The 24843-nt window shown below is 47.8% G+C and overlaps 1 protein-coding gene and 1 long non-coding RNA gene across 2 annotated transcripts in view; one reads left to right on the plus strand and one right to left on the minus strand.

Annotated features, from left to right (window-relative positions):
• The window catches only part of LOC132406112 (uncharacterized), a 25192-nt gene continuing 349 nt past the window's right edge, over window positions 1–24843 (minus strand). Inside the window, exons 2-3 of the long non-coding RNA XR_009516063.1 lie at window positions 20921–21096; window positions 1–3484 (exon numbers count right to left, since the gene is read on the minus strand). This is a non-coding gene — a long non-coding RNA (uncharacterized LOC132406112). The remainder of the gene's footprint in view (window positions 3485–20920; window positions 21097–24843) is intronic.
• LOC132406111 (protein S100-A1-like) overlaps window positions 22469–24843 on the plus strand; it is an 18249-nt gene continuing 15874 nt past the window's right edge. Inside the window, exon 1 of the mRNA XM_059991336.1 lies at window positions 22469–24622. The gene's annotated coding sequence lies outside the window, so the exon portion shown is untranslated. The remainder of the gene's footprint in view (window positions 24623–24843) is intronic.

The raw sequence follows: 24843 nt of genomic DNA on the forward strand, positions 1-24843 counted from the left end.
TCTCACTCACATGTGCCGTGATTATTTTTCTAAGCTGCAGCAGTACAGTGCAACACATAAAATAACTACAGTACTGTGCAAATGCCTTTGGCTCCCCAGCTATATATATAAGTGCCTAAGACTTTCATCTTGGGTGTGCTACTAGTTAACGAAATGAAACATTTCACTGTATATGTGATAAATTAATCTGAATCTCTAAACTCACTAACCCACCCATCCACATTTTCATCCAAGTCATTTATACATATCATCAACAGCAAAGGTCTCTGTATGGATCCCTGCAGAATACCACGAGTCATGGACCTACCTACAACCAGAATAAATCCCATCAGCTGCCTTTCCCTGTCGCCAATTCTGAATCCAAACAGTTGCCACAGATCTCATGCATCTTAATCTTTTGGACGAACCTACCATGAGGGTCCTTGTCAAACACCTTACTAAAATCCCCGTAGACAACATACAGCACACTGCTCTACCTTCATCAATCATCTTCGTTGTCACCTCAGAAAACTCATTCAAGTCAGTAAGATGTGACTTGCCCCACACAAAGCCGTGCTGGCTGTTCTTAATTAAGCCATGCTCATAAACCCTGACCCTAAGAATTCACTCCGACAGCTTCCCTGTCACTGACGTGAGACTCACTGGTCTAAGACTTCCAGGATTATCCCTACTTCCCTTCTTGAGCAAAGGAGCAACACTGGCTATGTGCTAGTCCTTAGGTCCTCACCTGAGGGCACAGAGATCATGGCCCAAGTGCCAGCAATCTCATATCTTACTAATCGCAATAACCTGGGATATATCCCATCAGGCTCTGGGGATCTATCCATCTGAAGATCCCACTGCAGACCCAACACCACCTCTTCTTTTATCTCAAAACGCCCTCGCATTTTGCCACGTTCCACACTGATCTGACTGCTCTCCATGTCCTTCTCCTTGGCAAATGCTGATACAAAGCATTCATTCAGGGCTTCACTCACATAATCTGCCTCCGTGTTCGCTTCGTTATCCTTGAGTGATCCTACCCTCTATCTAGTTATCTTTTTGTTCTTGATGTATGTCTAAAATGCCTTTAGTCATACCTTCAAAGGACTTTCCATGGCCCCGCCTGACACTCCAAGTTCCCTTCTTGAGTTCTTTTCTGACTTATTTATACATCTCAAGGGTTCTGTTCAATTTTACCTTCCTAAGTCTTACAGGCAAAGGAAGTTATCCACTTTGACTAACTTCATAATCTCCCAATTCATCCACGGTCACCCTACTTTACCATCCTTGTCTTTCCTTCTTATTGGAACATACCTATCCTGTATTTTGTGCCATTTGTCTTCAGACAACTTTCACATGTCAGATGCGGACTTCGCTCAAAATGGCTGTTCCTAATTCATTCTCCATAGCTCCTGCCTAATGCTCTCACCACCTGTCCTTCCCCAATTTAATACTTTATGTAAGATCTATTATTATCCTTGTTCACAGCTACCTTAAAACTTAGACAGTTGTGATCACTCTTCGCAAATGTTTTTCCCATGAAAGGTCAATCATCTGGCCGGGTAGGTTGTGGTGTAATAACTTTTGTAAAACATTGGAAGGTAGTCTGAGCAGCTCCACGTGACACTTTAACTCTTTGGGCTCACAGCATTAAAGGTGTCAAGATGTATGTCCAAGTCTGTCCACTGTAGGGTTGTTAATGTCCAATGTTCAATGATAGTGGCTGGAGTCTTTCCTGGCTAAAAGGCATCAGTCTGTTGATGAACACATGAGTTGTGAGAATGAAAGAAACCATGGTGAGTTAATGGCCTGAGAACAAAAGATTAAAGAGTTATTCTGTGTCTCTGTGTGCCCCACTATGCTTGTGGAACTCCCTATTTATTGGGGCACTTCTCGCCCGGTTTTTGGGACTTCATCTAGACTGAAGTATCGCAATGGTTCCGTGGCTGGGACAGACCCAGAGTGATTTCACGAGTTGGTATTTGGAGTGCCCCAACAACCATGACAATCAAGTCCCCCAACGACAGCAACGATCAAGAGGAGAGGAAGAATCATGAGCCTTGAAACCTTTGTGGAAATCTTTGTAACTTACTATATAGTATTTTGAGTGGTTTATTTGTGCTTTTCTGTTTTATGATAATAAATTGTAAAAGTTACTTTGTTGTGCTTGTATGCTGATTGCCACATTTCCTACACACTCAAATTGTCTTGGGTCTTATTGACCCACTTGACACTGAGCTCATTGCCCAATCCAAGGTCCAAATCAGTCCCTCCTCTCACTAGACTATCCACATTCTGTTTTAAGAAACTTTCTTGGATGCACCTCACAAATTCCTTTCCAAACATCTCTTTACCTTTCCCTGTTCTTTAAAATCTGCCTATAACCATATAACAATTACGGCACAGAAACAGGCCATCTCGGCCCTTCTAGTCTGTGCCGAATGCTTACTCTCACCTAGTCCCACCGATCAGCACTCAGCCCATAACCCTCCATTCCTTTCCTGTCCACATACCGATCCAGTTTTACTTTAAATGACAATACCGAACCTGCCTCTACCACTTCTTCTGGAAGGTTATTCCACACAGTTACCACTCTGAGTAAAGAAATTCCCTCTCGTGTTACCCCTAAACTTTTGCCCCTTAACTCTCAACTCATGTCCTCTTGTTTGAATCTCCCCTACTCTCAATGGAAAAAAGCTTATCCACATCAACTCTTTCTATCCCCTTCGTAATTTTAAATCCCCCCTCAACCTTCTACGCTCCAAAGAATAAAGACCTAACTTGTTCAACCTTTCTCTGTAACTTGCTGCTGAAACCCAGGTAACATTCTAGTAAATCTCCTCTGTACTCTCTCTATTTTGTTGACATCGGTCCTATAATTTGGTGACCAGAACTGTACACAATACTCCAAATTTGGCCTTACCAATGCCTTGTACAATTTTAACATTACATCCCAACTCCTATACTCAATGTTCTGATTTATAAAGGCCAGTATACCAAAAGCTTTCTTCACCACCCTGTCCACATGAGATTCCACCTTCAGGGAACGGTGCACCATTATTCCTGGATCACTCTGTACTACTGCATTCTTCAATGCCCTACCATGTATGTCCAAGATTTTGATCACTTGCCCTACTATCTCCATGTGTATCTATTTATCAGATATTGCTTGATGGCTCTCCTGCAAATCATTTGGTTCATTGTCAGAGCCGCAAGATAGAGTGAAAAGCTTGCCATGCATAATGTTTATACAGACCTGATGCACCATCAATAACTCTCTCTGAGACGTAAAGGTGAGATATCGGCTTTTAGTGACTGGAAGAAGGAACAAGCAGTGATTGACCACCATACTACATCCTGGAGACTGAGAGGCCGGGCTCAGGCCTCAATCGCCTTTATACAGGGGTCTGTGGGAGGAGCCACAGGAGCAGTCAGCAGGGGGCATGTCCAGACAGGTATATGTAGTTCACCACAAGATCAAATCATTGCACAGTGCATCGAGCTAGAATAAAGTAAAACAATAACAATGAAGAATGAAGTGTAAAGACATCGCCTGTAAACAATAACGTGCAAGAGGTAGATAAGCCAAGTCCATCTTATCATACAAGAGGTCTATTTTAGAGTCTGGTAACTACAAGACAGAAGCTGTACTTGAGCCTGGTCATACATACTATCAGGCTTTTGAATCTTCTGTCTGATTGGACTACTTATTTTTAACTTTATTATTTAATAGACATAAATACACTATTATTTTTCTCTATTTATTTATCATGTAATTCATGTGAAGTTAACGAATTTCATGATATCTGCTGGTGATATTAAACCTGATTCTGATTCTGGGTGCCCGGGGTTATGCCGGCTGTTTTACCAAGGCAGCAAGTACAGACAGAGTTGGTGGAGGGAAGGCTGGTTCCTGGGGTGTGCTTTTAATGTTAAAGGTGCTTTTTAATTGCAGTAAATGAGGATATTACACAGGAAATGCCCACCGACTGTAATGTGAGACGGCCTGTCCCTGGTAATAAACCCTAACACCACAGGTTGTGTAGATTTATGAATTAAGTGCCCAGCAACAATGACTTAGGAGGGCCCATTTTGTTGGGATTGTGATGGGGGCCTTCTCCGTAAAATTTAGCCACTTGTTGCTGCCAAAATCTCTGTCGGCTGAGAGGAGGGAATAAAACAGCAATGGTGTAGGCGCGGCGAGGAATATTGGGTGTAAACAGAACATGGTGAATTCTGCACCTGCTCCCTGGCAACCCTGGGACAATAAGAGGAATGGGTGGGTGGTAGTTTGCATTGGCAGTTTGGTGTTTTGTTTTAATGCAAAGTTTCCCTTCGAACCATGCCCTTGGGCTGTTTTAATTCGGCAGTGCGTGCATGTGGGGGCCATTCAGAGTCACTCAGGCAGCTGAGCACCTTTTTCCAGTTAACGAGAGAAACATTTAACGAGGGTACTGTGTTAACTACTCCAGCTCACACCCACTTGGCAGTCCCAGCTCCTCAATCCTGCCTGTAGCAGGAGGCGTGGAAATTATGTGGCACACAGAATTGAACTGAATTGACTTTTTTTCTGACGTCCTCCACGTACACGAGGAGTAAAAATCTTTACATTCCGTCTAAATGTGCAACTTATAGTAATTTGTGATAAATAGTATGTACGACAGGACAGTCAATATAGCTTAGAAGTGCAATTGTATCAGCGTGAATTGAGCAGTCTGATGGCCTGGTGGAAGAGACTCTCCCGGAATCTGTTGGTCCTGGCTTTTATGCTGCGGTACCGTTTCCCGGGTGGGAGCAGCTGGAACAGATTGTGGTCGGGGTGACTCGGGTCCCCAGGGAGCCCTAAATATGCAGGAGAAACTCAGCAGGTCAGACAGCATCTAAGGAGTGGAATTAACAGGCAATATTTCAGCCTTAGGCCCTTTACTGCAGTGTCTAAACACGTAAGATGATGGGTGATGTACTAATCAGACAAATTGCTTTTTCCTGAATGATACCAAACTTCTCGAGTGTGGTCAGAGTTGCACTCATCCGGCCAAACAGAAGATATTCTCTCACGGTCCCAGGAAGAGGAGTAAACAGTCAACATTTTGGTCTGAGATTCTTCATCAGGGCTGAATCTCGAAAACGTCGACTGTTTATTTTTCTCCATAAATGCTACTTGACCAGTTCCCCCAGCATTTTGTGGGCTGCTCTGCTCCGGATTTCCAACTTCAGCAAAGTCTCTTGTGTCCATCACAGTTTTGGGACTAATGGCGTCATGACATCATACAACACACCTAAACCAAGGCCATTGTGATGTCAAATGTAGCGGCTGAAACCAAAGTGGGGTACACTGAGCAGGTCATTGGTGAGGAGGTGCCACTCAGTGTGTGTGGGGACGATACTTCACATCTCTTCACCTGGCAGGTGCTAAAGAGCTGGACTAGACTGGTGTTTTAATCGCTGCATGTTAAGCTGTACTCAGACAGCCTGGTTATGGGTCAGGATAGGATTGGAGCACAGATCTTCACCATTATAGCCAAGTTGTTGTCTGGTCTGGTTACACTACCTCGATATCATGTGAAATGAATCAAACTGGCTTGTGATGGTGACGTGGGAGTGTTACAAATGGTTTGTTCTTCTCTTTGGTTCTCACCTTCACCCCCTCCTCGCCTCCCCTCCAGTGCTAAGCTTAGAGGTGCTTACCGTGTTTCCCATTGTTTGATTGCCCACCACTGAAGGTGTCCGGTCTGCAGGTCTTCAGTCCAATACGATCTCAGCCTGCACTGCTGTTACACCCTCCCCATCGTCTTCAGTGGTCCTCCGGCACTGAGGGTGCCTTGCTTCCACCTCAGTGACGTTCCCAGGGTGTTTGTTTTAACTGAGGTGGCAACTATCACATACAGTAGCTGCTTCACATGCTCCTGACAGGGCACACTTTTTGATTCATTGCCAGGACAGTTCAATAGGGATTGTAACACAGACTCTACCACACTGTGGCGTGGATTGTGGACTTATCCACACAGGTACACACACGTAGATGACTACTATGCCAAAAAACGTACGTGTGTGTGTTGTGTGTGTGTGTCTGGTTTTGTGTGTGTTGTGTGTGTGTGGTTTTGTGTGTGTTGTGTGTGTGCGTGCGTGTGTGTGTGTTGTGTGTGTGTGTTGTGTGTATGTGTGTGTGTGTGTGTTGTGTGTGTGTGTGTGTGTGTTGTGTGTGTGTGTTGTGTGTATGTGTGTGTGAGTGTTGTGTGTGTGTGTCTGGGGTTGTGTGTGTGTGTGTGTATGTGTGTGTGTGTGTGTGTGTCTGGTTTTGTGTGTGTGTTTGTGTCTGGTTTTGTGTGTGTGTGTGTTGTGTGTGTGTGCGTGCGTGTTGTGTGTGTGTGTGCGTGTGTGTTTGTGTGTGTGTGTGCGTGCGTGCGTGCTGTATGTGTGTGTGTGTTGTGTGTGTGTGTTGTGTGTATGTGTGTGTGTGTGTGTGTGTGTGTGTGTGTTGTGTGTGTGTGTTGTGTGTATGTGTGTGTGTTACTGCGTGTCTGGGGTTGTGTAGATAGAGCCTGGTTTGGCTCTAGCAGGTGAAGATGATTCCGCTGAAGTTTTATACACACACACGCACGCCCACATATGCATCACGCAAGCATGCAGTGAAGGAAAAGATACAGAGGCATAAAGGCTGATGTTTTTTGCAAGTGCACTGTGTGAGAACAGCAATCCACACTACATCAGAGCAGATCATTACTATCAGATTGCAGAAATGCCGGTGTTTTCAAGATTTGCATAATTTCACCTCCAGGCAATTATAAAACAATGCAACTAAAAAAGCTTTTTTATCTCTTTAATTTGAATGTCCAAAACCTGGAATTAAAGAAAGCATCGCTTTATTTCAATGTTTCATTGTTGGGATGAGGCCAGTATTCGCTGCCTAATGCTAACCGCACTGAATGGTGATCTACCCTCTTGGTCCGCTGTTCTGCTAAAATGCTGTTGGGAAGGGAGTTACAGTGCTTACGCCCAGTGATGGATTAGTGACATACGCTCACCGGCCACTTAATTAGAAAACTCCTGTACCTAATAAAGTGGCCTCTGGGTGTATGTTCGTGATTTCTGCTGCTGTGGTCCGTCCACTTCAAGGTTCAATGCATTGTGTGTTCAGAGATGCCATTTGGTACACCACTGTTGTAACGCCTGGTTATTTGAGTCACTGTTACCTCCCTATCAGCTTGAACCCACCTGGCCATTCCCCTGGTCAGACCCCACTTGGAGTACTCTGCTCAATTCTTGTCGCCTCACTACAGGAAGGATGTGGAAGCCGTAGAAAGGGCGCAGAGGAGATTTACAAGGATGTTGCCTGGATTGGGGAACATGCCCTATGAGAATAGGTTGAGTGAACTCGGCCTTTTCTCCTTGGAGCGACAGAAGATGAGAGGTGAACTGATAGAGGTGTATAAGATGATGAGAGGCATTGATCATGTGGATAGTCAGAGGCTTTTCCCCAGGGATGAAATGACTAGCACAAGAGGGCACAGTTTTAAGGAAGTAGGTACAGAAGAGATGTCAGGGGTAAGTTTTTTTATGCAGAGAGTGGTAAGTGTGTGGAATGGGCTGCCAGTGACGGTGGTGGAGGTTGGTATGATACGGTCTTTTAAGAGACTCCTGGATAGGTACATGGAGCTCAGAAAAATAGAGGGCTATGAGTAACCCCAGGTAATTTCTAAGGTAAGGACATGTTCAGTCTAGCTTTGTTGGCCAAAGGGCCTGTATTGTGCTGTAGGCTTTCTATGTTTCTATGTTACTTAAATACTTTAAAATATTTCTTATTGTAACTTATAGTAACTTTTTAATGTATTGCACTGTACTGGTGCCACAGAACAACAAACTTCACAACATATGTCAGTGATAGTTAGTAGCGTAGTGGTTAACACAATCCTTTACAGTACCAGTGACCCAGGTTCAATTCCCACTGCTGCCTGTAAGGTGTTTGTATATTCTCCCTGTGAACGGTTGGGAGTCCTCCGGGTGCTGCTGTGTCCTCCCACAGTCCAAAGACGTACCAGTTGGTGGGTTAACTGGTCATTGTAAATTGTCCTATAATTAGGCTGGGGTTAAATCAGGGGGTTGCTGGGCAGCACAGCTCGAAGGGCAGAAAGGGTCTATAATCATCTTATACGCCTCAATCAAGACATCTCTTGTCCTCTTTCATTCCAAAGAGATAAGCGGTAGCTCGCTACTTTCTCCTTCTGCAGACGTTGCCTGACTGGCTGGAATCTCTTTCCACAGACGCTGCCTGACTGGCTGGAATCTCTTTCCACAGACGCTGCCTGACTGGCTGGAATCTCATTCCACAGACGCTGCCTGACTGGCTGGAATCTCTTTCCACAGACGCTGCCTGACTGGCTGGTTTCTTCCAGCATTTCTGTTTTATTTCAGATTCCAACAAGAAGGTGGAGTTTGGGAGGGCCAATGGCGCCTAATGGTGACTCCTTAGCTTGCATCTTGGGAAACAGCTCTATTTCCATCTTTATTTTTCCCCTTCAGAATTACACTCTGACTATGGGAATGACACCCGCTGACTATGGGAATGACGCCCACTGACTATGGGAATGACGCCCACTGACTATGGGAATGGCACCCGCTGACTATGGGAATGGCGCCCACTGACTATGGGAATGGCACCCGCTGACTATGCGAATGACACCCGCTGACTATGGGAATGACACCGGCTGACTATGGGAATGACACCGGCTGACTATGGGAATGACACCCACTGACTATGCGAATGGCACCCGCTGACTATGGGAATGACACCGGCTGACTATGGGAATGACACCCGCTGACTATGGGATGACACCGGCTGACTATGGGAATGGCACCGGCGGACTATGGGAATGACACCCGCTGACTATGGGATGACACCGGCTGACTATGGAATGACACCCGCTGACTATGGGAATGGCACCCGCTGACTATGCGAATGGCACCCGCTGACTATGCGAATGGCACCCGCTGACTATGGGAATGACACCGGATAACTATGGGAATGACACCGGCTGACTATGGGAATGGCACCGGCTGACTATGGGAATGGCACCCGCTGACTATGGGAATGGCACCCGCTGACTATGGGAATGACACCCGCTGACTATGGGAATGGCACCCGCTGACTATGGGAATGACACCCGCTGACTATGGGAATGGCACCCGCTGACTATGGGAATGACACCCGCTGACTATGGGAATGACACCCGCTGACTATGGGAATGACACCCGCTGACTATGGGAATGGCACCCGCTGACTATGGGAATGACACCGGCTGACTATGGGAATGACACCCGCTGACTATGGGAATGGCACCCGCTGACTATGGGAATGACACCCGCTGACTATGGGAATGGCACCCGCTGACTATGGGAATGACACCCGCTGACTAGAGGAATGACACCCGCTGACTATGGGAATGGCACCCGCTGACTATGGGAATGACACCGGCTGACTATGGGAATGACACCCGCTGACTATGGGAATGGCACCGGCTGACTATGGGAATGGCACCCGCTGACTATGGGAATGACACCCGCTGACTATGGGATGACACCGGCTGACTATGGGAATGACACCCGCTGACTATGGGAATGGCACCCGCTGACTATGCGAATGGCACCCGCTGACTATGGGAATGGCACCCGCTGACTATGGGAATGGCACCCGCTGACTATGGGAATGACACCCGCTGACTATGGGAATGACACCCGCTGACTATGGGAATGGCACCCGCTGACTATGCGAATGGCACCCGCTGACTATGGGAATGGCACCCGCTGACTATGGGAATGGCACCCGCTGACTATGGGAATGACACCCGCTGACTATGGGAAAGACACCCGCTGACTATGGGAATGGCACCCGCTGACTATGGGAATGACACCGGCTGACTATGGGAATGACACCGGCTGACTATGGGAATGGCACCCGCTGACTATGGGAATGGCACCCGCTGACTATGGGAATGGCACCCGCTGACTATGGGAATGACACCCGCTGACTATGGGAATGACACCCGCTGACTATGGGAATGGCACCCGCTGACTATGGGAATGACACCGGCTGACTATGGGAATGACACCCGCTGACTATGGGAATGGCACCCGCTGACTATGGGAATGGCACCCGCTGACTATGGGAATGACACCCGCTGACTATGGGAATGGCACCCGCTGACTATGGGAATGGCACCCGCTGACTATGGGAATGGCACCCGCTGACTATGGGAATGACACCCGCTGACTATGGGAATGGCACCCGCTGACTATGGGATGACACCGGCTGACTATGGGAATGACACCCGCTGACTATGGGAATGGCACCCGCTGACTATGCGAATGGCACCCGCTGACTATGGGAATGGCACCCGCTGACTATGGGAATGACACCCGCTGACTATGGGAATGGCACCCGCTGACTATGCGAATGGCACCCGCTGACTATGCGAATGGCACCCGCTGACTATGGGAATGGCACCCGCTGACTATGGGAATGACACCGGCTGACTATGGGAATGACACCGGCTGACTATGGGAATGGCACCCGCTGACTATGGGAATGGCACCCGCTGACTATGGGAATGGCACCCGCTGACTATGGGAATGACACCCGCTGACTATGGGAATGACACCCGCTGACTATGGGAATGACACCCGCTGACTATGGGATGACACCGGCTGACTATGGGAATGGCACCCGCTGACTATGGGAATGGCACCCGCTGACTATGGGAATGACACCGGCTGACTATGGGAATGACACCCGCTGACTATGGGATGACACCGGCTGACTATGGGAATGACACCCGCTGACTATGGGATGACACCGGCTGACTATGGGAATGGCACCCGCTGACTATGGGAATGGCACCCGCTGACTATGGGAATGACACCGGCTGACTATGGGAATGACACCCGCTGACTATGGGATGACACCGGCTGACTATGGGAATGGCACCGGCTGACTATGGGAATGACACCCGCTGACTATGGGATGACACCGGCTGACTATGGGAATGACACCCGCTGACTATGGGAATGGCACCCGCTGACTATGCGAATGGCACCCGCTGACTATGGGAATGACACCGGCTGACTATGGGAATGGCACCCGCTGACTATGGGAATGGCACCCGCTGACTATGGGAATGGCACCCGCTGACTATGGGAATGACACCCGCTGACTATGGGAATGGCACCCGCTGACTATGGGAATGACACCCGCTGACTATGGGAATGGCACCCGCTGACTATGGGAATGACACCCGCTGACTATGGGAATGGCACCCGCTGACTATGGGAATGACACCCGCTGACTATGGGAATAGCACCCGCTGACTATGGGAATGACACCGGCTGACTATGGGAATGACACCCGCTGACTATGGGAATGGCACCCGCTGACTATGGGAATGACACCCGCTGACTATGGGAATGACACCCGCTGACTATGGGAATGGCACCCGCTGACTGTGGGAATGACACCCGCTGACTATGGGAATGACACCCGCTGACTATGGGAATGGCACCCGCTGACTATGGGAATGACACCGGCTGACTATGGGAATGACACCCGCTGACTATGGGAATGGCACCGGCTGACTATGGGAATGGCACCCGCTGACTATGGGAATGACACCCGCTGACTATGGGAATGACACCCGCTGACTATGGGATGACACCGGCTGACTATGGGAATGACACCCGCTGACTATGGGAATGGCACCCGCTGACTATGCGAATGGCACCCGCTGACTATGGGAATGGCACCCGCTGACTATGGGAATGACACCCGCTGACTATGGGAATGACACACGCTGACTATGGGAATGGCACCCGCTGACTATGCGAATGGCACCCGCTGACTATGGGAATGGCACCCGCTGACTATGGGAATGACACCGGCTGACTATGGGAATGACACCGGCTGACTATGGGAATGGCACCCGCTGACTATGGGAATGACACCCGCTGACTATGGGAATGACACCGGCTGACTATGGGAATGGCACCGGCTGACTATGGGAATGGCACCCGCTGACTATGGGAATGGCACCCGCTGACTATGGGAATGACACCCGCTGACTATGGGAATGACACCCGCTGACTATGGGAATGGCACCCGCTGACTATGGGAATGGCACCCGCTGACTATGGGAATGGCACCCGCTGACTATGGGAATGACACCCGCTGACTATGGGAATGACACCCGCTGACTATGGGAATGGCACCCGCTGACTATGGGAATGACACCGGCTGACTATGGGAATGACACCCGCTGACTATGGGAATGGCACCGGCTGACTATGGGAATGGCACCCGCTGACTATGGGAATGACACCCGCTGACTATGGGATGACACCGGCTGACTATGGGAATGACACCCGCTGACTATGGGAATGGCACCCGCTGACTATGCGAATGGCACCCGCTGACTATGGGAATGGCACCCGCTGACTATGGGAATGACACCCGCTGACTATGGGAATGGCACCCGCTGACTATGCGAATGGCACCCGCTGACTATGGGAATGGCACCCGCTGACTATGGGAATGACACCGGCTGACTATGGGAATGGCACCCGCTGACTATGCGAATGGCACCCGCTGACTATGGGAATGGCACCCGCTGACTATGCGAATGGCACCCGCTGACGATGGGAATGGCACCCGCTGACTATGGGAATGGCACCGGCTGACTATGGGAATGACACCGGCTGACTATGGGAATGACACCCGCTGACTATGGGAATGACACCCGCTGACTATGGGAATGGCACCCGCTGACTATGGGAATGACACCCGCTGACTATGGGAATGACACCCGCTGACTATGGGATGACACCCGCTGACTATGGGAATGGCACCCGCTGACTATGGGAATGGCACCCGCTGACTATGGGAATGGCACCCGCTGACTATGGGAATGACACCGGCTGACTATGGGATGACACCCGCTGACTATGGGATGACACCCGCTGACTATGGGATGACACCGGCTGACTATGGGAATGACACCCGCTGACTATGGGAATGACACCCGCTGACTATGGGAATGACACCCGCTGACTATGGGATGACACCCGCTGACTATGGGAATGGCACCCGCTGACTATGGGAATGGCACCCGCTGACTATGGGAATGACACCGGCTGACTATGGGAATGACACCCGCTGACTATGCGATGACACCGGCTGACTATGCGATGACACCGGCTGACTATGGGAATGGCACCCGCTGACTATGGGGATGACACCCGCTGACTATGGGAATGACACCGGCTGACTATGGGAATGACACCCGCTGACTATGGGAATGGCACCCGCTGACTATGGGAATGACACCCGCTGACTATGGGAATGGCACCGGCTGACTATGGGAATGGCACCCGCTGACTATGGGAATGGCACCCGCTGACTATGGGAATGACACCCGCTGACTATGGGAATGGCACCCGCTGACTATGGGAATGACACCCGCTGACTATGGGAATGACACCGGCTGACTATGGGAATGACACCGGCTGACTATGGGAATGACACCCGCTGACTATGGGAATGACACCCGCTGACTATGGGAATGGCACCCGCTGACTATGGGAATGACACCCGCTGACTATGGGAATGGCACCCGCTGACTATGGGAATGACACCGGCTGAATATGGGAATGACACCCGCTGACTATGGGAATGGCACCCGCTGACTATGGGAATGACACCCGCTGACTATGGGAATGACACCGGCTGACTATGGGAATGACACCGGCTGACTATGGGAATGGCACCCGCTGACTATGGGAATGGCACCCGCTGACTATGGGAATGGCACCCGCTGACTATGGGAATGACACCGGCTGACTATGGGAATGACACCGGCTGACTATGGGAATGACACCGGCTGACTATGGGAATGACACCCGCTGACTATGGGAATGGCACCCGCTGACTATGGGAATGACACCCGCTGACTATGGGGATGACACCCGCTGACTATGGGAATGACACCGGCTGACTATGGGAATGGCACCCGCTGACTATGGGAATGGCACCCGCTGACTATGGGAATGGCACCCGCTGACTATGGGAATGGCACCCGCTGACTATGGGAATGACACCCGCTGACTATGGGAATGACACCCGCTGACTATGGGAATGGCACCCGCTGACTATGGGAATGGCACCCGCTGACTATGGGAATGGCACCCGCTGACTATGGGAATGACACCCGCTGACTATGGGAATGGCACCCGCTGACTATGGGAATGGCACCCGCTGACTATGGGAATGACACCCGCTGACTATGGGAATGACACCGGCTGACTATGGGAATGACACCGGCTGACTATGGGAATGGCACCCGCTGACTATGGGAATGGCACCCGCTGACTATGGGAATGACACCCGCTGACTATGGGAATGACACCCGCTGACTATGGGAATGACACCCGCTGACTATGGGAATGGCACCCGCTGTCTATGGGAATGACACCCGCTGACTATGGGAATGGCACCCGCTGACTATGGGAATGACGCCCGCTGACTATGGGAATGACACCCGCTGACTATGGGAATGACACCGGCTGACTATGGGAATGGCACCCGCTGACTATGGGAATGACACCCGCTGACTATGGGAATGACACCCGCTGACTATGGGAATGACACCCGCTGACTATGGGAATGACACCCGCTGTCTATGGGAATGGCACCCGCTGACTATGGGAATGGCACCCGCTGACTATGGGAATGACACCCGCTGACTATGGGAATGACACCCGCTGACTATGGGAATGACACCCGCTGACTATGGGAATGGCACCCGCTCTCGGGGTTTCACGACTGTCCGTTTTTCGGCACGCCAAGGGCTCAGCACAAGAGCTCCCCTCTCCTTCGGGGGAACAAGTTTCCGTGGCTCTGGAGATGGGAGGGGGGGAATTGGAGGTCAGTGTCTGGGCAGAAGACCAGTATGTCAGGGGAGACAGAAGATCTCCGGCTGTGTACCCAGGGACCCGAGATCTTCGGGCACAGAGCTCGGAAAAAGCGACACAATGGACTTTTAACGTTGTAAACCAGCGAGTTGTTTGTTACGTCTCCCCTCTCGCTGTGAAACGGAGAACCCTTTTTCTCCCTTATTAGGGAGAGAGAGCCTGTGGTAGGTTGAATGCCGGGTGAAGTCTTTGGGGTAACTGCAAGTCTGTGTCTTCGCTATCACTTTGCTCACACTCGAGTGCTCGGTGGCGGGTGCTGATGCTTTTTTTGCCGGTGGGGGGAGGGGGGATTTTTGCTCGCTGCCACTTACACGCGGGAGGGAGGGGAGCTGGAGGGGGTGGACTTTGGGGTTTTAATATTTAACTGTTGTCCATTCTTTGGGGATACTCCTCTGTTTTCATTGATGTTTGCGAAGCAAAAGCATTTCAGGATGTATATCGTATACATTTCTCTGACATTAAATGTGACTTTGAAACCTACAGTTTTAGTTGTTTCATAATTTTACACATTGATATCTATTCTCACGATTCCTCTCAACCTAATGCCCCGAAAGGCCATGTCTTCAGCAGTTGCCACGCTCCCTAACCGTTCATGACTGTGCGGCCAAATTCTACTCTGACTTCATTTATAGGTTTGCAGAGGGCCAGATCTCAAAATCAATGAGACAAGAGCACAGGAAGGAGATAGAGAGTTTAATGGCATGGGATCAAGACAACATTTCCCTTGATGTTAGCAAATGAAGTCATTGACTTCAGGAAGTGAGGTGGAGTTCATGCCCCTACCTGTATCAATGGTGCTGAGAAAGACAAGGTTTAGAGCTTAAGTCCCCAGGTGTAAGTAAGCATCACCAACAACTTGTCCTGATCCAGCCACAACCAAAATAAAAACACACTAGTGCCTCCACGTGGCTCAATGAATGGAGGTGGTCCTCAGTTGGACAGAGAGAACATCCATGAAATCTTAAACATTTTACAGGATAGAAGGAGACCCTTCTGTCAATTGAGTCTCTGCCAGCACTTGGTACACTCTTCCCATTAGTCCAACTCCTCTTAGACCCCCCTACAAATTATTCTCTCTTGACTGCCTTACCTTTTCAATTTCCTTATTGTTTCTGTTTTAATTTGCCCCACAGAGAATGAATTTCATGTCATAAGCATTCTCTGCATAAATAAGTTTCTTTTTCTCATGTTCCTCTGGTAACTTCTCCCAGCATTTTAGACCTGTGCCATTCTTCCCTCAAACATGCGTTAAAGGGAGTCGTTGACGTCTACCCAGCAAACTATGACTAGTCATGACCTTGTCCACATGTTACCTTTTAGGGTCATAGAATCACAGAGCAATACAACATGGATCCAGGCCTTTTGGCCCCAATGATTCCACTGAAACGCAGAGCCAACCCAGTTAGTCCCAATCTCCCGCGTTCGGCCTGTATCCCTCTAACCCATGCCCTTCCATGGACCTATCCAGTGCTTCTTAAATGATACTATTGTACCTGCCTCAACCACTTCTTCCAGCAGCTTGCTCCATATAACTCAACACCCTCTGTGTGAAAAAATTGCCCCTCATATCCTTTTTGATCTTCCCCCTCTCACTCTAATTCTATGCCCTGTGGTTTTGGTGTCTCCTGGCCTGGGGAAAAGACTGTTACCGTCCATCTTACCTACACCATTCAGAATTTAAAATTTTTCTCTAAGGTCGGCAACCTGTTACCTATGTTCCAAGGAAAAAAAGACCTAGTCTGACCAATCGTTCCCTCTAGTCCTATCAACATCCTCCTAATCTTTTCTGCACTCTTTCCAGCTTAACCATGTATTTCCTATGACAGAATGAGCAAAACTGTAAGATTTCCAGAACCAACAAGATTTCCAGCACCTGCAGGATCTGTCAAGAGGCTTAGTGAACATGGACTTCATCATGTAACAACCTCATGGGAAATACAGTGAACACCATCAAACTACCATACAGAGCCTAAATACAAGAGATTCTGCAGATGCTGGAAACTCAGAGTGATGCACCATCAATAACTCTCGGAGACGGGAGGTGAACGATAGGCTTTTATTAGCTGCAAGAGACCACGATTAGCAGCAAGAGACCACCGCACAACATCCTGGAAACTGAGGGAGGAGCAATGCCTCCAATCGCCTTTATACCGGGGTCAGTGGGAGGAGCCACAGGAGCAGTCAGCGGGGGGGGGGGGGGGGGGGGAGGGTGGTGTCCAGACAGGTATATGTAGTTCACCACACAGAGTAAGGCACACAAACTGCTGGGGGAGCTTAGCAGGTCAGACAGCATCGATGGAGAGGAATAAACAATCAACGTCTCAGGACAAGACCATTCATCAAGTCCTGATAAAGGGTCTTGATGCGAAACGTCGACTGTTCTTTCCTTTCCATAGTGCTGCCTGAACTGCTGAATTCCTCCAGCATTTTATGTGTGTTACCATACCTTTATTGAACTCACAAAAGCCTTTGACTCTGTAAATCAAGATGAAAAATGGACCACCTTCTTCAAATTTGCCTGCCACAGAGATTAGTCTTCATCTCCATCTGCATCACAATGGAGCAAGCTTTGATTCTTCTGCAATCAGTGATCCAGTTGGTCAATGGGCAGTTTGCTCTCTTGCTCCATCTGCATATTTTCTCACATCTTGTTTATTTTTTATCTCTATATGGGCTTGTTCCTCCAATGTGGATTTTTAAAAATCTCTTGTGGTTGTACAAGTCCCGTTGGTGGCTATTTTAAACGCGTCAGACTACTGAACACAACACTACTTTGCCTTTAGTTAATCAAATGTCCCAAGGAACACCAACACAAAGCTACATGAGGACACACAGAGCAGGTGACCAGAAGTTTGTTTAAAGGAACATCTTAGCGCAGAAAAGGGAGAGCAGCAAAGAGATTTTTCCAAATGGAAATACTCAAATACTTGATAATCAATAGATGATGCAAAACTTAGACTGATCGAGATCTCCTGTCGTAGTGGCCCAGTGTGGGGAGGCGGTTGGAGGTGGGGGGAGGTTGGGAACAGTGCAGTGTTTCTGGGGCAGAGGCACAGGGGAACACTGTTCTAGAATCAACCCTACAATACAGTTCTTGGTAAAATTGGGATCCCTCAAAAGCAAGGTTCTGCGAATATTGGAGCAAATAATAATTAAAATGTTGGTTTCTACCTGCGCTGAGTTCAAAATTGAAATCCTTCAAAGGGGGAGAAAACACTTAATATGAAAATTTACCTGCATTCTTCATTTAGCTCCAGATTTAACCTCCCTTCCTTGCCCCCCGAGACTCCACTACAATTAAGTCATTACTAGCCCTAAGCCTGAAGTTTAATTAACGAAAAGGTAAAAACAAAATGTGTTCTCACACACAACTTTCCAACAACACCCTGAAACAATATTTTGGTTCTGGTCCCCTGCTGAATTACTTGCTTTCCATTTATCCCTTCAGTCTTGTTGTTCCTTATAGTGCAAAGCCTCTCCATTGGTCAGACTCGGGAGATGCACTCACACTGGCAGTTGCATAAGCCGTGGTGCCTTGGGAAGAGGAACTGCACTGGCTTTACACAAACCATTCCCTGCGTTATAAAATACATTTAAACTGTGGAGTATACAAATTCTACCCATTGACTATCTCCATTCTCCAACATACTAGCGTCAAAGCATTTCCTTCCTTTTATTTCATACACACACTGCCAAGTTGCATAGAGACATTTCAATTTGCTATTTTATCACCATTACTGCACACACTTCTGGTCACCGCAGTGCTGGAAAGTCTTCAGAAGCATTAGAGAGGATTCATGAGGATGTTGTCAAAATTAAATGTGGCCAAACATCAGCGAAACTAAGAAGAGACTGAGTTTGATAAAATTAGGTGAGACTTCAGTGTTGTGAATGGTGAGGACTATTTCCCCTAGAAAGTGAAATTAGACGGAAGATAACTACTAACCCCTAAACCCGAGGGGGATCGATATCCCCTTGTAGGCAGCTTCGCTAGAACTGTTAGGAAGGGTTTAAACTGATTTGGCAGGGGGGTGGGAAATTGAGTGCTAGGACTGGGGACGGGGCAGTTAGTATACAAGCAGATGCAGTGTGTAATGAGCCTATCAGGAAGGACAGGCAGGCAATGGGGCAAAATTGCAGTCAGATGAGTTGCAGGGTAACATGGGGACAAATTCGAAAAGGGTAATGAATGCAAGACTGAAGGAGTTATATTTGAATGCATGCAGTATATGGAATAAGGTAGATGATCTTGTAGCATTGATAGAGATGCAGGTACGATGCTGTGGATGTCTCCGAGTTGTAGCTGGAAGAAGATTATAGTTGAAATCTTAACATCCAAGGACACATATTGTATCAACAGGAAAGGCAAGTAGGCAGAGGGGTGATGTGGCCCTGTTGGTAAAAAATTAAATCAAGTCCTTAGGAAGAGGTGACAGAGGATCAGAAGATGTAAAGTCCTTCTAGGTGGGGTTAGGAGTCTGCGAGGGTAAAAAGACCCTGATGGAAGCTATATACAGGCCTTTGAACAGTAGCCAGGATGTGAGCTACAAATTACAATGGGAGATAGAAAAGGTATGTCAAAAGGGCAATATTGAGACAGTCCTGGTGGATTTCAATATGCAGGCAGATTGGTAAAGTTCAGTTGGTGCTGATTTGTATCCCAAGAGAGAGTTTGTAGAAGGCCTATAAAATGACTTTTCAGAGAAGCTTGTGATTGAGCCCACCAGGGCATCAGTTATTCTGGAATGTGTGTTGTGTAATGAATCAGATTTGATTAGGGAACTTAAGATAAAGGAGACAGTGACCATAATATAATTCACCCTGCATTTTGAGAGGGTGAAGCTAAAGTCACATGAATCAGCATTACAGTGGTGAAAAGGAAATTACAGAGACACAAGAGAGGAGCTGGTCAAAGTTGATTGGAAGGGAACACTAGCAGGGATGATGGCAGAGCAGCAATGGCTGGAGTTTCTGGGAGCAATTTGGAAGGCAAAGGATAGATACTCCCAAAGAGGAAATAGTACTTTAAAGGAAGGATAATGTCACCGTGGCCAACAAGGGAAGTTAAAACAAACATAAAAAGCCAAAGAGAAGGCATATAAAAGTGTAAAAATTAGTTGGAAGTTAGAGGATGGGGAAGCTTTTAAAAACCAACAGAAGGCAAGTAAAAAGCCACACAGAGGGAATAGAAGAAACATGAAGGTAAGCTAGCTAATAATGTCAAAGAGGATACCAAAAGTTTTTCCAGGTATATAAAAGGTAAAAGGAAAGTGAGAGTAGATATTGGATTATTGGAAAAAACTTGCAGCTTTCCACAGGGATTGTTCCCTATGTGACTCCCTTGTTCATTCGTCACTCTCCACTGATCTCCCTCCTGGCACTTCTCCTTGCAAGCAGAACAAGTGCTACATTTGCCACTAAAGCTCCTCCCACACTACCATTCAGGGCCCTAAACAGTCCTTCCAGGTGAGGTGACACTTTACCCGTGAGTCATATACTGTGTTTGGTGCTCCCGGTGTGGCCTCCCATATATCAGTGAGACCCAACGTAGACTAGGAGACTGCTTTGCCAAGCACCTACGCTCCATCCACCAGAAAAAGCAGGATCTCCCAGTGGCCCCCATTTTAATTCCACTTCCCATTCCCATATGACCATGCATGGCCTCCTCCACTGTTGTGATGAGGCCACACTTAGGCTGGAGGAACAAGTCCTTAGATTCTGTTTGGGTAGCCTCCAACCTGAAGGCATGAACATCGATTTCTCAAACTTCCAGTAATGCCCCTAACCTCCCCCCCCACTTCTCCATTTCCCATCCCCTTTTCCCTCTCTCACCTCATCTCACCAATCAACTTCCCAGCTCTTTATATTATCCCCCACCCTCCAGGTTTTACTTATCCCCTGGTGGTTCTCTCTCTCCTCCCCTCACCTTTTAAAACTACTCCTCCGCTTTTTTCTCCTGAAGGGTGGACTGTACTCTTTTTCCACGGATGCTGCCTGGCCTCCATGCTGAGTTCCTCCAGCATTTTGTGCCTGTTGATCCTCTTTCACTCTCTTTCTTCCAACCTTCAGTAGGACTCCGACACCAACACTGCGCCTGGGCTGCTGAGGAAAAGTCCGGATTTAACAGAAGCTGCTTCTTTTATATTCGCACTCCAACTTTTGGTAGGCCTCTGACACTAACACTTACCACACCTGAGCCTCAAAACAAGGGAATAAAAGTCCAGGCTATTTTCTAAATGGGCAGGAATTTCAAAGGGAGTTGGAATCATGCAGGATTTGCTAAAGGTTAATTGCAGGTTGAATTGGTAGTGAGAAAACAAGGATGCAATGCTGAGGCTTTATAAGACTCTGGTGAGGCCTCACCTGGAATATTGTGAACAGTTTTGGGCCGTTTATCTAAGAAAGGATGTGTTGACATTGGATAGTGTTCAAAGGAGATTCACAAAAATGATTCCAAGAATGAAAGGCTTATCATATGAGGAGAATTTGATGACCCTAGACTTGAACTAGCTGGAATTTAGAATAATGGAGGGGGAATCTCATTGAAACCTATCGAATGTTGAAAGGACTGGATAGAATGGATGTGGAGAGGATATTTCCCATATTGGAGGAATCTAGGACCAGAGGGCACAACCTCAGATTAGAGGGATGCCCATTTAGAACAGATGAGGAGGAATTTCTTTAGCCAGAGGGTGATGAATCTGTGGAATTTGTGGCCACAGGCAGCTGTGGAGGCCAGGTCTCTGGATGTAGTTAAGGTTAATAGATTCTGGATTAGTCAGGCATGAAAGTTTATAGGGAGAATGCAGGAAAATGGGGTTGAGAGGGAAATGGATCAGCCATGATGAAATGATGAAGCAGTCTTGATGGGCCGAATGGTCTAATTCTGCTCTTATGTTTTATGGTTTTATAGTCTAAAAAGATTAGAATGGAAGTTGAGAAAATACCCTTCACTCAAAGAATGCAGGAGCTTTGAACACTCTGCCTGAAGATGAGAGGAAAGCGGAAACCTTATTTCATTCGAAAAGGACCTCAATGAGAACCTGAAGATACTTAATGCTGGTCCAGGCCTGGGTAGTGGGGTTTAGGTAGAAGACCCTATTCATAAGACCATAAGACATAGGAGCAGAATTAAGCTATATGGCCCATCGAGTCTGCTCCTCCATTCAATCATGGCTGATCCTTTTTTCTTTCTTCTCCTCGACCCCATTTCTTGGCCTTCTACCTGTAACCTTTGATGCAATGTCCAATCAAGAACCTATCAATCTCTGCCTTAAATTCACCCAGTGCCCTGGCCTCCACAGCTGCATGTGGCAACAATTCCACAAATTTACCACCCTTTGGCTAATGGAATTTCTCCACGTCTCTATTTTGAATGAACGCCCCTCTATCCTGAGGCTGTGTCCTCTTGTCCTAGACTCTCCCACCATGGGAAACATCCTTTCCACATCTACTCTGTCTGGGCCTTTCAACATTCGAAAGGTTTCAATGAGATCTCCCCTCACCCTTCTAAATTCCAGCAAGTGTAGACCGAGAGTAATCAAGTGTTCCTCATATGGCAACCCTTCCATTCCTAGAATCATCCTTATGAACCTCCTCTGGACCCTCACCAATTCCAGCACATCTCTTCTAAGATGAGGAGCCCAATACTCAAGATGAGGTCTCACCAGTGCATTATAAAGCCTCAACACCATATCCTTGCTCTTGTATACCAGACCCCTTGAAGTGAATGCTGGCATTGCAGTTGTCTTCCTCACCATCGACTCAACCTGCTAGTTAACCTTTAGGATGTTCTGCACAAGGTCTCCCAAGTCCCTTGGCAGCCCAGGTTTTTGGATTTTCTCCCCGTTTAGAAAATAGTCTGCACATTTATTTCTACTACCAAAGTTCATGACCATGCATTTTTCAACAGTATATTTCATTTGCCACTTTCTTGCCCATTCTCCTAATCTGTCTAAGTCCTTCTGCATCCTACCTGTTTCCTCAACACTACCTGCCCCTCCACCAATCTTCGTGTCATCTGCAAATGTAGCAACAAAGCCATCTATTTGATCATTTAAATCATTCATATACAGCTTAAAAAGAAGTGGTCCCAACACTGACCCCTGCAGAACACTACTAGTCACTGGCAGCCAACCATAAGATATAGGAGAAGAAGTAGGCCATTCAGCCCATCGAGTCTGCTCTACCATTCAATCATGGGCTGATTCAATTCTTCCAGTCATCCCCACTCCCTCGTTTTCACCCCACACCCTCTGATGCCCTGGCTAATCAAGAACCTATCTACCTCTGCCTTAAATACACCCAATGAGTTGGCCTCCACAGCCGCTTGTGGCAACAAATTCCACAGATTTACCACCCTCCGACTAAAGTAATTTCTCTGCATCTCAGTTCTAAAAGGCCGTCCTTCAATCCTGAATTCATGCCCTGTTGTCCTAGGCTCCCCTACCATGGGAAATAACTTTGCCATATCTAATCTGTTCAGGCCTTTTAACATTCGGAATGTTTCTATGAAAACCCCTCTTCATTCTCCTGAACTTTAGGGAATACAGTCCAAGAGTTGTCAGACATTCCTCATACGGTAACCCTTTCATTCCTGGAATCATTCTTGTGAATCTTCTCTGAACCCTCTCCAATGTCAGTATATCCTTTCTAAAATATGAAGCCCAAAACTGCACACAGTACTCCAAGTGTGGTCTCACGAGTGCCTTATAGAGCCTCAACATCACATTCCTGCTCTTATACTCTATACCTCTAGAAATGAATGCCAACATTGCATTTATCTTCTTCACAACTGGCTCAACCCAGAGGTTAACCTTTAGAGTATCTTGCACAAGGACTCCCAAGTCCCTTTGCATCTCTGCATTTTAAATTCTCTCCCCATCTAAATAATAGTCTGCCCGTTTATTTCTTCCACCAAAGTGCTTGACCATATACTTTCCAGCATTGTATTTCATTTGCCACTTCTTTGCCCATTCTCCTAAACTATCTAAGTCTCTCTGCAGGCTCTCTGTTTCCTCAACACTACCCGCTCCTCCACCTGTCTTTGCATCATCGGCAAATTTAGCCACAAATCCATTAATCCCATAGTCCAAATCATTGATATACATCGGAAAAAGCAGCAGTCCCAACACCGACCCCTGTGGAACTCCACTGGTAACCAGCAGCCAGCCAGAATAGGATCCCTTTATTCCCACTCTCTGTTTTCTGCCAATCCACCAATGCTTCACCCATGCTAGTAACTTCCCTGTAATTCCATGGGCTCTTAACTTGGTAAGCAGCCTCATGTATGGCACTCTGTCAAAGGCCTTCTGAAAATCCACTACACCATGTCTGGACATATCTAGATGCCCTTCAAGCATGATCGGTCTCAGGAATGAGAATGCACGTCAGACGAAATTTTCATGACCTCATACTCTGTAGATCAACAGAAATGTGTCTCTTTTGTTGTGACACTCATTTAGGCATACACACACACAAACCCTTAATCCTCCCCAAATGAATCCCACAGCCCCCACACACCCAATCCTCTGCTACGCCAAGGGACAGGCTGTTGTCAGAGGGACACTGCTGGGAGAGCACCACACTGTCTTGGGGCAGCACTGACAGAGTGCCTCACTGTCAGAGGGTCAGTACTGGTGGGAGTCCTACACAGTGTGGGGGGGTGGCAGTACTGAGGTAGAACTACACTGCTGAATTGCGGTGCCTGGAGAGTGCTGCATTATTGGAGGGGCTATACTAAGGGAGTGCAACACTGTCAACGTGCCATTACTAAAGGGGGTCAGGGGAGGGGCGCTTCATTGTAGGAGAGGCAGCGCAAATAGTGTCAGATAATGTTAGGAATATTTC

This window comes from Hypanus sabinus, chromosome 16, assembly GCF_030144855.1.
Source record: "Hypanus sabinus isolate sHypSab1 chromosome 16, sHypSab1.hap1, whole genome shotgun sequence".
Taxonomy (NCBI): Eukaryota; Metazoa; Chordata; class Chondrichthyes; order Myliobatiformes; family Dasyatidae; genus Hypanus; species Hypanus sabinus.